The sequence below is a fragment of the Ranitomeya imitator genome, chromosome 6 (genome assembly GCF_032444005.1).
Source record: "Ranitomeya imitator isolate aRanImi1 chromosome 6, aRanImi1.pri, whole genome shotgun sequence".
Taxonomy (NCBI): Eukaryota; Metazoa; Chordata; class Amphibia; order Anura; family Dendrobatidae; genus Ranitomeya; species Ranitomeya imitator.
In genome coordinates, this window is record NC_091287.1 from 140,081,628 (window position 1) to 140,096,160 (window position 14,533).

At 40.0% G+C, this 14,533-nt stretch overlaps 1 protein-coding gene and 1 non-coding gene across 2 annotated transcripts in view; both read right to left on the reverse strand.

Annotated features, from left to right (window-relative positions):
- The window catches only part of CNTNAP2 (contactin associated protein 2), a 2,776,229-nt gene that overhangs the window by 194,328 nt on the left and 2,567,368 nt on the right, over positions 1-14,533 (reverse strand). The gene's annotated exons all lie outside the window — the stretch shown is intronic.
- LOC138643657 (U2 spliceosomal RNA) lies at positions 7,295-7,485 on the reverse strand. Its single transcript, XR_011314241.1, has one exon. It is a non-coding gene; the product is annotated as a U2 spliceosomal RNA (small nuclear RNA).

Genomic DNA, 14,533 nt, shown 5'->3' on the forward strand with positions numbered 1-14,533 from the left:
GAAGGCCTTGAAGTGGCTCCGGTACTGTAGCAGCTCCCATTGGTCCTCTAGGAAGGTCCTGTAGTTGCTGCAGCTATAAAAGGTTTGCATGGCCGCACGGCCATGCGCTAGTATCAACTAAGTTATGTGTTCTGCACCAGTGTGGTCATATGTATGTGGTTTCAGGGTTCGGCTGAAATGAGCCCCTAGAATACCGGCATCTCCGGTGAGGAGTTTTGTGTGAGTGGATTCAGGGCCCGGCTGAAATAAGCCCCTAGAAACCGGCACTTCTGGTGAGGAGTTTTGCATGTGCTATTCTGACTGCATGACCACTGTTTGCTCTATTTGGTAGCTGTGTTCCTCTGTGAGGTTAACAGGGCACAGCGTTCTCTTGTCTTAAGTGACTCTGTGAAGTAACAGAGTTCACTTATACCGCCATATGGTACCGTCAGTTACTAGCAGCGAGTTTTACTCCTGCACGGTGGACCCCGGGTTGCGAACGCACCTATTACTCTATAAATATATATTTGGTGCGTCCCGCCAAACCCTAACAGTGCGTAAGTAAGGCATTTCAATACTAGTATTGCCCATGGCAGATAATTTTCATGGAAAATAGTTTAAAAGGGATGCCTAATTTAGACAGTCTAGTTTTATACACCCTTTTAGAGCAATCTGAGTTAGCTCTCACTTATACATCTGTGTTTCTCATGTACGAGATAACAAATTGTTTTTTTGGATCAGACTTTAATCAAGGTTTAATCAAACCATGGTCCAAGTGTCATCCGTTTTTCTCGTACGTGTAGAAATTAAAAGAAAAGTTTATCCCCCTTTTCATTTATGACAGTCATGAAAAATCATAAGACATCTGTGTGTGGGTTAATTTTTTCACAGAACCATTGACCTGCATTGCCAATTTTGTTCAAAATCAGGCTTGTCTCTGTGATTGGATGGACGTGTGAATGGCCCCATAGACTATCACAAGTATGCGTGCTATCCATAAAAAACATTGTTAGCACTCGTACGGGATAATCACACTTTTGAATCAGCCTTTAATAGAAGTAGGGAGTCTCAGTTTAAGACTCTCATCTCTTGGCTAAGGTGGACTCAAGTTACTAAGAGCATGTCCCTCTGAAAGACTTGCTCTATACATCTACATTTATTGAGTTTATTGGGCATTGTGTAATGTGTAATGCTACATTTCCCCTCTGGGAGTGCTGCAGGAAATAAATACTGTTAAGGTGGACATAATCATCAGATCAATGTTGGCTGAATCTGCTTCTGTTTTATCAATGATCATCTTATCTGCATTGGTTTCTACTAACTGTTCCAACAGCAGATGCCAAGGGATAAAAGGCATGGGCTGTTATATATCAACATCCCCATTGTTACCTGACAGCAGCATAAACCCGTCTCCCCTTCAGATCACTTGCACTAGTCCAAGTTAAGCATGCATTTTTAAGGGGCGGGGGATAGCTACAGTCTGACAGCAAGTTAAAAACATTACCGTAAGGTTTCCCAACAGATTACAGCTTTTCACTTGGGATCTCAGCAAGGGGAAAACTGTTTTTAGCTTATCTTTGGATATCCTTCTAACCATTAGGAATTGGCCAATGTGAACAAAGACTTTTTAAACCTTAATAATAAACAATTATATCTAGCATAAATCACCTGGTGTCTCTTAATATCTTGAAAAAGGCCACATTTTCATATCCAATATCTGATCTTACATCTCTATTCTTACCATGGCACAAAAAAGTCTTGCTACATACCAGTCACCATCAATAGAACTCAGATTAGCACCCAACCTATCCAATAGAAGACAAACAGGAAGGACAGATCTATATAACCCTCCCTGATTTATAGTATTGCTACTTATCTCCTATAATCCAGCAAAGCATGGAAATACCTTTACTTCCATTACTATTCCTCCAGTTCATTTATTCCCTTAAGGTACCTTCACACATAACGATATTGTTAACGATATCGTTGCTATTTGTGACGTAGCAACGATATCGTTAATGAAATCGTTATGTGTGACAGCGACCAACGATCAGGCCCCTGCTGGGAGATCGTTGGTCGCTGAGGAAAGTCCAGAACTTTATTTCGTCGCTGGACTCCCTGGAGACATCGCTGGATCGGCGTGTGTGACACCGATCCAGCGATGTCTTCACTGGTAACCAGGGTAAACATCGGGTAACTAAGCGCAGGGCCGCGCTTAGTAACCCGATGTTTACCCTGGTTACCATGCTAAAAGTAAAAAAAACCAAACACTACATACTTACCTACCGCTGTCTGTCCTCCAGCGCTGTGCTCTGCACTCCTCCTGTACTGGCTGTGAGCCGGAAAGCAGAGCGGTGACGTCACCGCTCTGCTTTCCGGCTCCCAGACAGTACAAGAGGAGAGCAGAGAAGCAGAGCGCAGCGCTGGAGGACAGACGGCTGTAGGTAAGTATCTAGTGTTTGTTTTTTTTTACTTTTAGCATGGTAACCAGGGTAAACATCGGGTTACTAAGCGCGGCCCTGCGCTTAGTTACCCGATGTTTACCCTGGTTACCGGCATCGTTGGTTGCTGGAGAGCGGTCTGTGTGACAGCTCTCCAGCGACCAAATAGCGACGCTGCAGCGATTCGGATCGTTGTCGGTATCGCTGCAGCGTCGCTAAATGTGAAGGGGCCTTTACATTGATTCTACAGAGTGGAGCAGTAAGAACTCCATGTGCCACTGTACAGGGACTATGTACCCAAAGATGCCAGTCATAGTAGGTCATAATACTGTAGTTTAAGTTTTCGAAGTCCCATAGTGTCAATTTCAATATAACACTGCAAGAAACTTTTTGCAATTGACCTCCTTTATTAAAATGAGCCTGTAACTTGGTTATATGCAGTTTATTGGCCTGTTCTGTAGAAACATCATATTAAAACATTACTATGAAATTGTTTAATATATGAATTCAGAACAGCAGCAATCCATTGTCATAGAAATGATACAATAATGAGTTGCGGAGTGATGAGTATTTCTATGAGTTAACTTCTTTTCTTCTATTTCCGAGAGGACTAAATTATGATTCTGCAGGAAGAAGCTGGGTTAGAGATTATATTTTAATGGTTTGTTATCATGAACTGCTGTTAATTAGAATGACTTTTGTGACATGTGGTTGTTGGAATTTATTAACCGATGTACCTATGTTAGTTATTGTTAATTTTACACGAGTGTCCAGAATTACTAATGTTCCATTAGAAGTTATTGCAGCCTGCACACAGTTAGACTCCTAATAAAACCACTCTAATAATGTTGTAGTATCTGCATTTCTAATGTAATCTTCTATAGAGATGAAAATCTTATTTCTATGCCACCTCTGTGTGTTCTATCTAACTACCTATGAAGAAAAAATGGAACAGCACAATCCAAAATAGATGGTTGGTTCAAAGCCGAAACAAACAAATACCCAGCTGTAAAGTAAATAAAAAAAATAAAAAGCAGACAGCACTCCAAATAATGGAAAATATAAAAGAAAAACTGGAGGCAGCACACCAAAACAACGTACAAAAGTTGATTATTTATAAGTCCATAGTGACCACAATGGGCTTAGAAATAGTCAATAATCAACTTTTGTACACTCTTTTAGTGTACTGTCTCCAGTTTTTCTTTTTATCTGGATGGTTTGTTATTTAACAGGGAGGCATTGTACCCTCATTTCTTAAAGGTGCTGCTCTATTTTTCTAAATATATTTATCTATCTAGCTATCTTTTTTCTTGCTTTATGTCTAACATTAATGGAACATTTATGACATAACAATAGGATATCTCAAAAGCAGGGCCATTACTGCCATTACAGGTGTATGAGGCCTGGTGAGCTGAAGCAAAGAGGAGTGTCCTTGATTGGGGGAGACACGCTGTGCAGCCTGAGCTGAAGCAGTACAGCTGAGCCACTGTATAGATGGTCGGGTAAACTGCTTGGCATGCTGGGGCCGGGGGTAATTACTTTACTTTTCTTTATTAAAAACCCAATAAAAGCTGCAGCTACTTGCATTGTATGGCCGCAGCAGAGGGGGCTGGCCATGTCTGACATCAGAGATGTCAGATGCTGCAGGCCCACCTAAGCTGCTAGCGAACCCAGGTGACATCAATACCCCAACTATTACCCCACTTGTCACCGCTACAGGGAAGTGGGAAGAGTGAGGCTAAGTGCCAGAATTGGTGCATCTTAGAGATGCATCTTTTCTGGGGCGGCTGAGAGCTGATGTTTTAGCCGAAGGGGCAATATCCATGGCCCCTTCCTAGGCTATTAATATCAGCCCAGAGCAGTTTGCATAGCCTTGCTGGTTATTAATTATAGGGGGACCCTACATCATTTTTTTCAGCCAGTAAAGGCTAAGTATACAGCTGTGAGCTGATCTTATATATCTACCTATTATCTATTATATATTTATTTACTGTATGTAATCCATCTCTTCTATCCTGCTGGCTTCTGCAGTGATTTTACACTACCGCGGGTTCTGAATTACCGGCTTTTCTTCTATCTATCTATGTAATATAATACATATGTATATTTGTGTGCATCACAGAAATCTACATATATATATGTATATGTATTCTCTGTGTTTACAGTGGGTACGGAAAGTATTCATACCCCTTTAAATTTTTCACTCTTTGTTTCATTGCAGTCATTTGGTAAATTCAGAAAAGTTCATTTTTTTTACATTAATGTACACTCTGCACCCAATCTTGACTGAAAAAAAAACAAAAATGTAGTAATTTTTGCAAATTTATTAAAAAAGAAAAACTGAAATATCACATGGTCATACGTATTCAGACTCTTTGCTCAGTATTGAGTAGGACAGAAATAGCGGTCAAGAAAAATAAATAATAATATTACAACCACAAGTGGGCTGTAAGAAATAATAATAATAGTGAAAATGTGCAAGTGCGCAAGTGCCAAAAAGGGACCACTGCTTAGTACATGAATGGCAGACCATTCAGTATAGTAATAAATCAAAGAACCTAAAGTATGGAGATCAATGTCTATAATAAAAAAGAGTGTATTCGTATATATCAAGTAACCTAATTAAAAAACAAAATAAGGACAAGGAAAGGTACAGTATAATAAAATGCCTTTATTAAAATAAATATATAGATATATATATATACACAGGGCAACAATAGGCAATCACAAAAGTGTGCCTGTAACTGGAGGACAAAATATATATAAAAAATATATAATAGCAAATACTATAACTGACACAAAGAGGACTAGGTATATGTAAAAATAAAACATTATATATTTTATAGATGGCAATATAAGTAGGAGTATGTATATGTAGATGTAATTAAATAGCCGGAAATAGGGGCACTCAGCAAACAAAGTGAGGGCTACATAAACAATATAAAAAGGTGTTGTATAAAAAACGTGTACTATATAAAAAACAGGGAAAAATGCTATGAGCATGAATATGTGCACAGCTAGCAATAAAGTGCAAGGAAAGTGCAAAGGAGGGTAATCCAGACTTGTGTAATAAGTGGGTGATGAAGAGAAAACCTGAGCAATCAAATATAGGTATACACACTCACGTGTGAAAATATGGTGTAGGTGATGCCCAGGATCACAAAACTACTGAGTGCAGAGTACAGGTCCTTCTCAAAAAATTAGCATATAGTGTTAAATTTCATTATTTACCATAATGTAATGATTACAATTAAACTTTCATATATTATAGATTCATTATCCACCAACTGAAATTTGTCAGGTCTTTTATTGTTTTAATACTGATGATTTTGGCATACAACTCCTGATAACCCAAAAAACCTGTCTCAATAAATTAGCATATCAAGAAAAGGTTCTCTAAACGACCTATTACCCTAATCTTCTGAATCAACTAATTAACTCTAAACACATGCAAAAGATACCTGAGGCTTTTATAAACTCCCTGCCTGGTTCATTACTCAAAACCCCCATCATGGGTAAGACTAGCGACCTGACAGATGTCAAGAAGGCCATCATTGACACCCTCAAGCAAGAGGGTAAGACCCAGAAAGAAATTTCTCAACAAATAGGCTGTTCCCAGAGTGCTGTATCAAGGCACCTCAATGGTAAGTCTGTTGGAAGGAAACAATGTGGCAGAAAACGCTGTACAACGAGAAGAGGAGACCGGACCCTGAGGAAGATTGTGGAGAAGGACCGATTCCAGACCTTGGGGAACCTGAGGAAGCAGTGGACTGAGTCTGGTGTGGAAACATCCAGAGCCACTGTGCACAGGCGTGTGCAGGAAATGGGCTACAGGTGCCGCATTCCCCAGGTAAAGCCACTTTTGAGCTACAGAGAAGCAGCACTGGACTGTTGCTAAGTGGTCCCAAGTACTTTTTTCTGATGAAAGCAAATTTTGCATGTCATTCGGAAATCAAGGTGCCAGAGTCTGGAGGAAGACTGGGGAGAAGGAAATGCCAAAATGCCTGAAGTCCAGTGTCAAGTACCCACAGTCTGTGATGGTGTGGGGTGCCATGTCAGCTGCTGGTGTTGGTCCACTGTGTTTCATCAAGGGCAGGGTCAATGCAGCTAGCTATCAGGAGATTTTGGAGCACTTCATGCTTCCATCGGCTGAAATGCTTTATGGAGATGAAGATTTCATTTTTCAGCACGACCTGGCACCTGCTCACAGTGCCAAAACCATTGGTAAATGGTTTACTGACCATGGTATTACTGTGCTCAATTGGCCTGCCAACTCTCCTGACCTGAACCCCATAGAGAATCTGTGGGATATTGTGAAGAGAAAGTTGAGAGACGCAAGACCCAACACTCTGGATGAGCTTAAGGCCGCTATTGAAGCATCCTGGGCCTCCATAACATCTCAGCAGTGTCACAGGCTGATTGCCTCCATGCCACGCCGCATTGAAGCAGTCATTTCTGCCAAAGGATTCCCGACCAAGTATTGAGTGCATAACTGAACATTATTATTTGTTGGTTTTTTTGTTTGTTATTAAAAAACACTTTTATTTGATTGGATGGGTGAAATATGCTAATTTATTGAGACAGGTTTTTTGGGTTATCAGGAGTTGTATGCCAAAATCATCAGTATTAAAACAATAAAAGACCTGACAAATTTCAGTTGGTGGATAATGAATCTATAATATATGAAAGTTTAATTGTAATCATTACATTATGGTAAATAATGAAATTTAACACTATATGCTAATTTTTTGAGAAGGACCTATATATAATGCGGCCAAGATAATTACCTCTTCCAACTAAGGGTCCGATCCTCCAGGTACAGCGCACCCCGACGCGCGTTTCGGACTGTGTCCTTTGTCAGGGTATGGCGAGAGAAGGAGTGCACTGTTCCCGGAGATACTGCAATAACGGGTCAATGCGTGGAGTGGACAGAGCAAGCTCCATTTCCAGCTCCCTGTTCTAAAAATCCATTTAATATATGGTCCCCAAATAGGGGACGTATCAGATATTAAACTGATAAGAACAGATACTACACTTGATCTTAGCCAAAAGGCCGAGACGCCACCCCCTGACAAAGGACACAGTCCAAAACGCGCGTCGGGGTGCGCTGTACCTGGAGGATCGGACCCTTAGTTGGAAGAGGTAATTATCTTGGCCGCATTATATACTCTGCACTCAGAAGTTTTGTGATCCTGGGCATCCCCTACACCATATTTTCACACGTGAATGTGTATACCTATATTTGATTGCTCAAGTTTTCTCTTCATCACCCACTTATTACACAAGTCTGGATTACCCTCCTTTGCACTTTTGTTGCACTTTATTGCTAGCTGTGCACATATTCATGCTCATAGCATTTTTCCCTGTTTTTTATATAGTACACGTTTTTTATAACACCTTTTTATATTGTTTATGTAGCCCTCACTTTGTTTGCTGAGTGCCCCTATTTCTGGCTATTTAATTACATCTACATATACATACTCCTATTTATATTGCCATCTATAAAATATATAATTTTTTATTTTTACATATACCTAGTCCTCTTTGTGTCCGTTATAGTATTTGCTATTTTGCTATTATATATTTTTTATATATATTTTGTCCTCCAGTTACAGGCACACTTTTGTGATTGCCTATTGTTGCCCTGTGTATATATATATATATATTTATTTATTTTAATAAAGGCATTTTATTATACTGTACCTTTCCTCGTCCTTATTTTTTTTTTTTAATTAGGTTACTTGATATATACGAATACACTCTTTTTATTATAGACATTGATCTCCATACTTTAGGTTCTTTGTTTTATTTCAGTATTGAGTAGAAGCACCTTTTGAGCTAGTACAGCCATGAGTCTTATTGGGAATGATGCAGCAAGTTTTTCACACCTGGTTTGGGGATCCTCTGCCATTCTTCCTTGCAGATCCTCTCCAGTTCCGTCAGGTTGGATGGTCTCTCCAGAGATGCTAAATTGGGTTTAGGTCAGGGCTCTGGCTGGGCCAGTAAAGAATGGTCACAGACTTGTTCTAAAACCACTCCTTTGTTATTTTAGCTGTGTGGTTAGGGCCATTGTCTTGTTGGAAGTTGAACCTTCGGCCAAGTCTGAGGTCTAGAACACTCTGGAAGAGTTTTTCATCCAGGATATCTCTGTACTTGGCCACATTCATGTTTCCTTCAATGACATCTAGTCGTTCTGTCCCTGCAGCTGAAAAACACCCCCATAGCATGATGCGACCACCACTATGTTTCACTGTTGGGATTGTATTGGGCAGGTGATGAGAAGTGCCTGGTTTTCTCCACACATACCACTTAGAATTATTACCAAAAAGTTCTATATTCATCTCATCAGACCAGAGAATCTTATTTCTCATAGTCTGGGAGTCCTTCATGTGTTTTTATTTAGCAAACTCTATGCAGGCTTCCATATGTCTTGCACTGAGGAGAGGCTTCCGTCGGGCCACTCTGATATAAAGAGCAGACTTGGGGAGGGCTGCAGTGATAGTTGACTTTGTGGAACTTTCTCCCATCTCCCTACTGCATCTCTGGAGCTCAGCCACAATGATCTTGGGGATCTTCTTTACCTCTCTCACCAAGGCTCTTCTCCCACGATTCCTCAGTTTGGCTGGACGGGCAGGTCCAGGAAGACTTCTGGTGGTCCCAAACTTCTTCCATTTAAGGATTATGGAGGCCACTGTGCTCTTAGGAACCTTGAGTGCTGCAGAAATTCTTTTGTAACCTTGGCCAGATCTGTGCCTTGCCACAATTCTGTCTCTGAGCTCCTTGGTGAGTTCCTTTGACCTCATGATTCTCATTTGGTCTGACATGCACTGTGAGCTGTGAGGTCTTATATAGACAGGTGTGTGCCTTTCCAAATCAAGTCCTATCAGTATAATTAAACACAGCTGGACTCCAATGAAGGAGTAGAACCATCTCAAGGAGGATCACAAGGAACTGGACAGCATGTGACGTACATATTAGTGTCTGAGCAAAGGGTCTGAATATTTATGACCATGTTATATTTCAGTTTTTCTTTTTTATTAAATTTGAAAATATTTCTACATTTCTTTTTGTTTTCAGTCAAGTTAGGGTGCAGAGTGTACATTAATGTGAAAAAAAATGAACTTTTTTGAATTTACCAAATGGCTGCAATGAAACAAAGAGTGAAAAATGTAAAGGGGTTTGAATACTTTCCGTACCCACTGTTTATCTATTCTAACTATTCTAACCTGTCAGTGTGATTTTACTGTACCCGCATATGAATTACCAGCTTTTACAAGGAGATCGGTGTGTTAAAATTGGACAGCACTCGCATGCTCCGAGTGCTGTGATTTTTTTCTCGCACCCATTGACTTCTATTTTGGGATGCGATCCGATTTCCGATTACAATCGCAGCATGCTGCGACTTTTTTCCTGTCCGATTATGATCTGATCTGAGCTGGAAAAAAACCGCAGATGAAGACACAATCATAGAATAACATTGGTCCAAATTCTATCCAATTTTTATTGGATTGCATTCGTCCGATTTCATCGCAAGTGGGAATGAGCCCTCAATGTGGTGTCCCGTTGAGTGTTGCATTCATAATGGATCCTCGCTTTCTAGGTAAGTTTTGTAACTAAGTAGGTGGAGCAGAACTGGCAGGACTACAGATCAGGGATTACCATACTGCCGTCACTCAAATCTTCTGGGGCGCCGGGCGCCGCCTCCTCCGTGCTGTTTTCCAATGAAATCCGGCACCTGCGCTGTTTAGTACTGGCTGGAGCAGGAGGAGTGAGCTCTGGCCGTCTGACCTCACATGCAGTCTTGCAGACTGCGCCTGCACCAGCCAGTACTAAACAGCGCAGGCACCGGATTTCATGGGAAAACAGCACGGAGGGGGCGGCACCCGGCGCCCCAGAAGATTTGAATGACGGCAGTGTGGCATTTCCAGCAGGGGGGGTTAAGACCTGCCTCCCTGTCTAAAGAAAGGTATTTTGGCAAAATGATAAAACGCTTTATTTTGGCAATAACTGCACCAAAAACTAAAAGAGCCACCTTGTTAGAATGCAGCATTACTGCTGCACAAGGTGGCTCTTTTAGTTTATAATGGCTGGAGGGGGGGACAGAGTCCCTTTAAAGAGCAGTAACCCAACAACTTGCCTCCATCTTTAACATCGAGTAATAATCTTTGAGTTTTGGTCTGATCCAGATGTGGATTCAATAATGGGGAAATATATTACAAACAAGGCTTAAAGGAGTTGTCCAGTCTAAAATGACATGTCTGCAGTCACTCTATTTGACTGCAGACTTGCGAATCCTCCCAGTGTACACACTGCTCACTGTGAGGATTCTCCGTTATTAGCGCCTCCATCCTCATTGCTCAAAGTGCGTGTGCTGGGAGGACTCACAAGTCTGCAGTCACACAAACTGACTGCAGATTTGTCATTTTAGACCGGACAACCTCTTTAAAGGGAATGTACATTTCACTCAGCATATTCTACCGTATTGCTCACATTAGTACTGACAGTAAATTGTGTTAATTGTAGACAGAAGTTCCAAAATGTCCATGCTTTTTCAAGTAATCCTATCAAATTCAAGGCTGTCTCATTCTGGAAAGGGATGTAATAAACCTTGAGTAAAAATAGGGCATTCAGTAGTTTAGAGGCGTTTCTTGGTGGGACTGTGTTGGGACTTAAACTTCCATATTCTACCAACAGCAGTGTTTGTAAATGTGCATTTCTGAAAAATTACTCATGTGAGGCTCAGGATGAACAATGAGATTACTGTGGATTGTATTATTATTATTTTATTTCTATAGCGCCAACATATTTTACATCACTTTATAATTAAGTGGGGACATATGCAGATAATAAAGACATTACAATGTAACACAGCTTTTAACAAATACCAAGAGGAATGAGGGCCCTACTTGCAAATTTACAATCTAACAGGAAATAGGAGAGACACGGAAGGTAAAAAGTGCTTGTCTTGTATGGTCCAGCCATCAATATAATAAATAGGGCATTCAAACAGTGCAGTGTGAACCAGTCATCATCCAGTATCTGTACAAGAATAGACACAAAGTGCTATTGTATGCACGGAGGATGTGGAAATAGACTATTGAAGGGACTGAATTTATAATTGGGTATCATCAGCATAAAGGTGGGATACGCTAAGCCAGATCTGCTGATGATTTGTCCAATAGAAAAAGTGTACATAGAAAAGATGAGGGGTAGGACTGAACCCTGAGGAACCCCAGTAAGGGGGAAGAAGAATGGAAGAAGAGTCAGCAAAAGATACAGTGAAGAAGCGGTCAGAGAATTGGGAAGAGAACCAAAAGCATCTGTGTCCTTGAAGCCGATAGAGCGGAGCATAGTGAGGAGGAGTTGGTGATCCACAGTGTAGGAATACCAGCAGGGAGTAGTGACCATTAGATTTAGAGGGGTTTTCCCACCAAGAAAGTTAATTTTAGTCAGCATTGTCATCAATAGATCTTTGAATAATAATAAGTTCCACAATTGAATGTGTTTTAAAGAAACTGTTCCCGTGCTGTGATAATCTTACAAATGTGTCCATTATGTGCTGTGTAATGGCTGTGTCTCACCATGCAGGTACATAGTCTGATCATATCATAGCTCCTCGGCAGGGAGGAAGCAAAACAGAGGACACAGACATTACAGCACGGGATCACAAAATTATTCTTTCACGTAAACATTGCTTACAAACAGAGAGTGAAATGCTTTGCCTCCCAAGAGGAAACATATGAGATCACATGCTGTCTTGTCTGTATACTCTCTTTTGCTTCCTCCCCTGCCCAGGAGAGACGTGGTATGATCCGGCCATGTTCCTACACGGTCAGACACAGCCATTACACAGTACACAGCAGTGGCACATTTATAAGATTATCTCAGCACAGGAACATTTTTTTAACACATCCAATTGCGGAAATTATTTTTACTCCAAGATCAATTCATTAAAATGTACTTTGTTCGAGGGAAAACCACTTTAACTGTTAGTATCTCGTTAGAGGCTTTAGTGGGGGAAGTTTCAGTAAAGTGTAAAGAGAGGAAACCAAATTGGAAAGGGTCAAAAAGTGTCTTGATTTAAAGCTAGTGGATTAGACAGAGGGGACCAAGCATGTCAGGAGTTTAGAGATGATGGGGAGATCTGTAGTTAGCAGAGCAATTCTGGTTGAGGGGTGGGTTTTTTAAGTAAAGGGGTTATGATGACGGCATATTTGAAGGAAAGAGGAAAGATATATTGTGGAACACCCAAAATCAGATGGTAAGAATAAATGTGATGTAAATCTGCAATTGGTACTTTAATTTGAGGATGTTTGATGCACATGGGACATAGAATAACTTCAATTTCAAAATAAAGCAAACAAAGCATAGCAGAAATAAAAGTGATCCAAAACAATACAACTGAAAAAACAAATGACACAACACAGAATGTCTCATCCATAGGTTATGCTCTCTGACTTCCACATGCAATCTGCTAAAAGTTAGAAATAGATATTGCTGAGAACTTCACCAATCAGCAATCAAAGATGAAGTGAGCTAGCAATCAGGTAGGGCAAATTAATGTGCGCTTGTAGTATCCATTGTGAGCTTGAATCCTTCCTACAGAAGAGATAACTTTTTAATCAGCATGAATACAGATTAAGTAGAGAAGGTCAATTGAAATGTATTGTACAAGTACATGCTGAACTTTATTGCACTGAGCTGAGCTTGAATATTTGATAGTTTTTGTGAACTAGAGGGGGCTTAATATATAGTGGTCCCTCAAATTACAGAAGACTCAGGTTACAATAATTTAACAAAAAACAGCCTTTCTTGGGCCATAGTAACATGAATCTACATTCGAAGTGCAATCAACACAGTGGTCAGCTGATCAACATGGGTCGGTTTATGGACTCCCGCTTATATCACCAGGGTAAGATTCAGTGAACCATATTTTGTTGCTAAGAAAACTCAATTTAATAGAATAGGTAAATATGTGAAGCCAGGTTGAGTCCTTCAGAGCATTATCGGCTTTTTATTTGAATGTCGGGCATTATAGTGCATTCCTTGCACTTTACTTTTTTGTGCAGGTTTTAGAATGTTCAAATTACTGAAGAATTCCTAAATGTTGAGAAATACAAGTCAATTTCTATTAGACATATTTGACACATATCCACTCCTTCATCCAAAATTATAATTGCCTTACGGTAGGAAGTGATAAAATTCTTTGCCTGGGTATCATCAAAACACTTTCAGTCTTACAATGATGGCCTTCACCTCCTCAGCCAGTATTCAGCTTAATAAATGAAACTGGCAATTAGGCAATTACAATGTGAATGTACATACTTCAGCTTCCAGTCATAAATCTTTCATGATGATCCATAGATCTAAATTCACTGATGTTCTTCATGTTGTGAAAGTGCCCAATTGGGATGATTCAGTTACAGTCCAATCTTAAATAATGTCTCATTACCAAATAATTACATGTGGTGATTCCTCAAGAATGCCGGCAAATTAAAGATGTGTTTGACATACAGAAGTAGTTAAGTAAAAGAAACCAGCAGATTGTTTCAAGCATAGAAACATTTATGATATGTTAATAAGGCAGATGTGAGTTTTTTCTAAGGTTCTTATGTTGTTAGTGTTTATGTTGTCAGATGTCTCCAAATTTTACGTCAGATATTCAGTCTGATGTCCAGTCATTGTTTTCAAAGGGGATCAGCCCTGAGTCTAAAGTATCAGTATTTGCATAACTTTTTGCTACTGATTTTAGTTGAATGGTACAGGAAACTTTTTAGGGACATCTTTCCATTTTTGTCAAAATGTATTGAAAGGATTTGTCCAGTGAAGGTAAAGTATACTTTTTTCTTTAGTCAGAATGGTGTACACTTAGAAAAATAAAAATATACTCACCTCAATTATTCCCCCTTTGCTTCCATTTTGACATTCACCTGGTGTCTCTACTTCCTGTAAATCTCAGACTGGACCTGGGTAAGGATGTGGATTTGGATGTGGATTTTGTCTATCTAAATTTTTAAAAAGCACATAAAATAACAGCAATTTTGCTAGGGGAAAATAAGTGTTGATTGGATCAACAACTGGCTCAATGATAGAAAAGTGTAGTTATTAAAGGA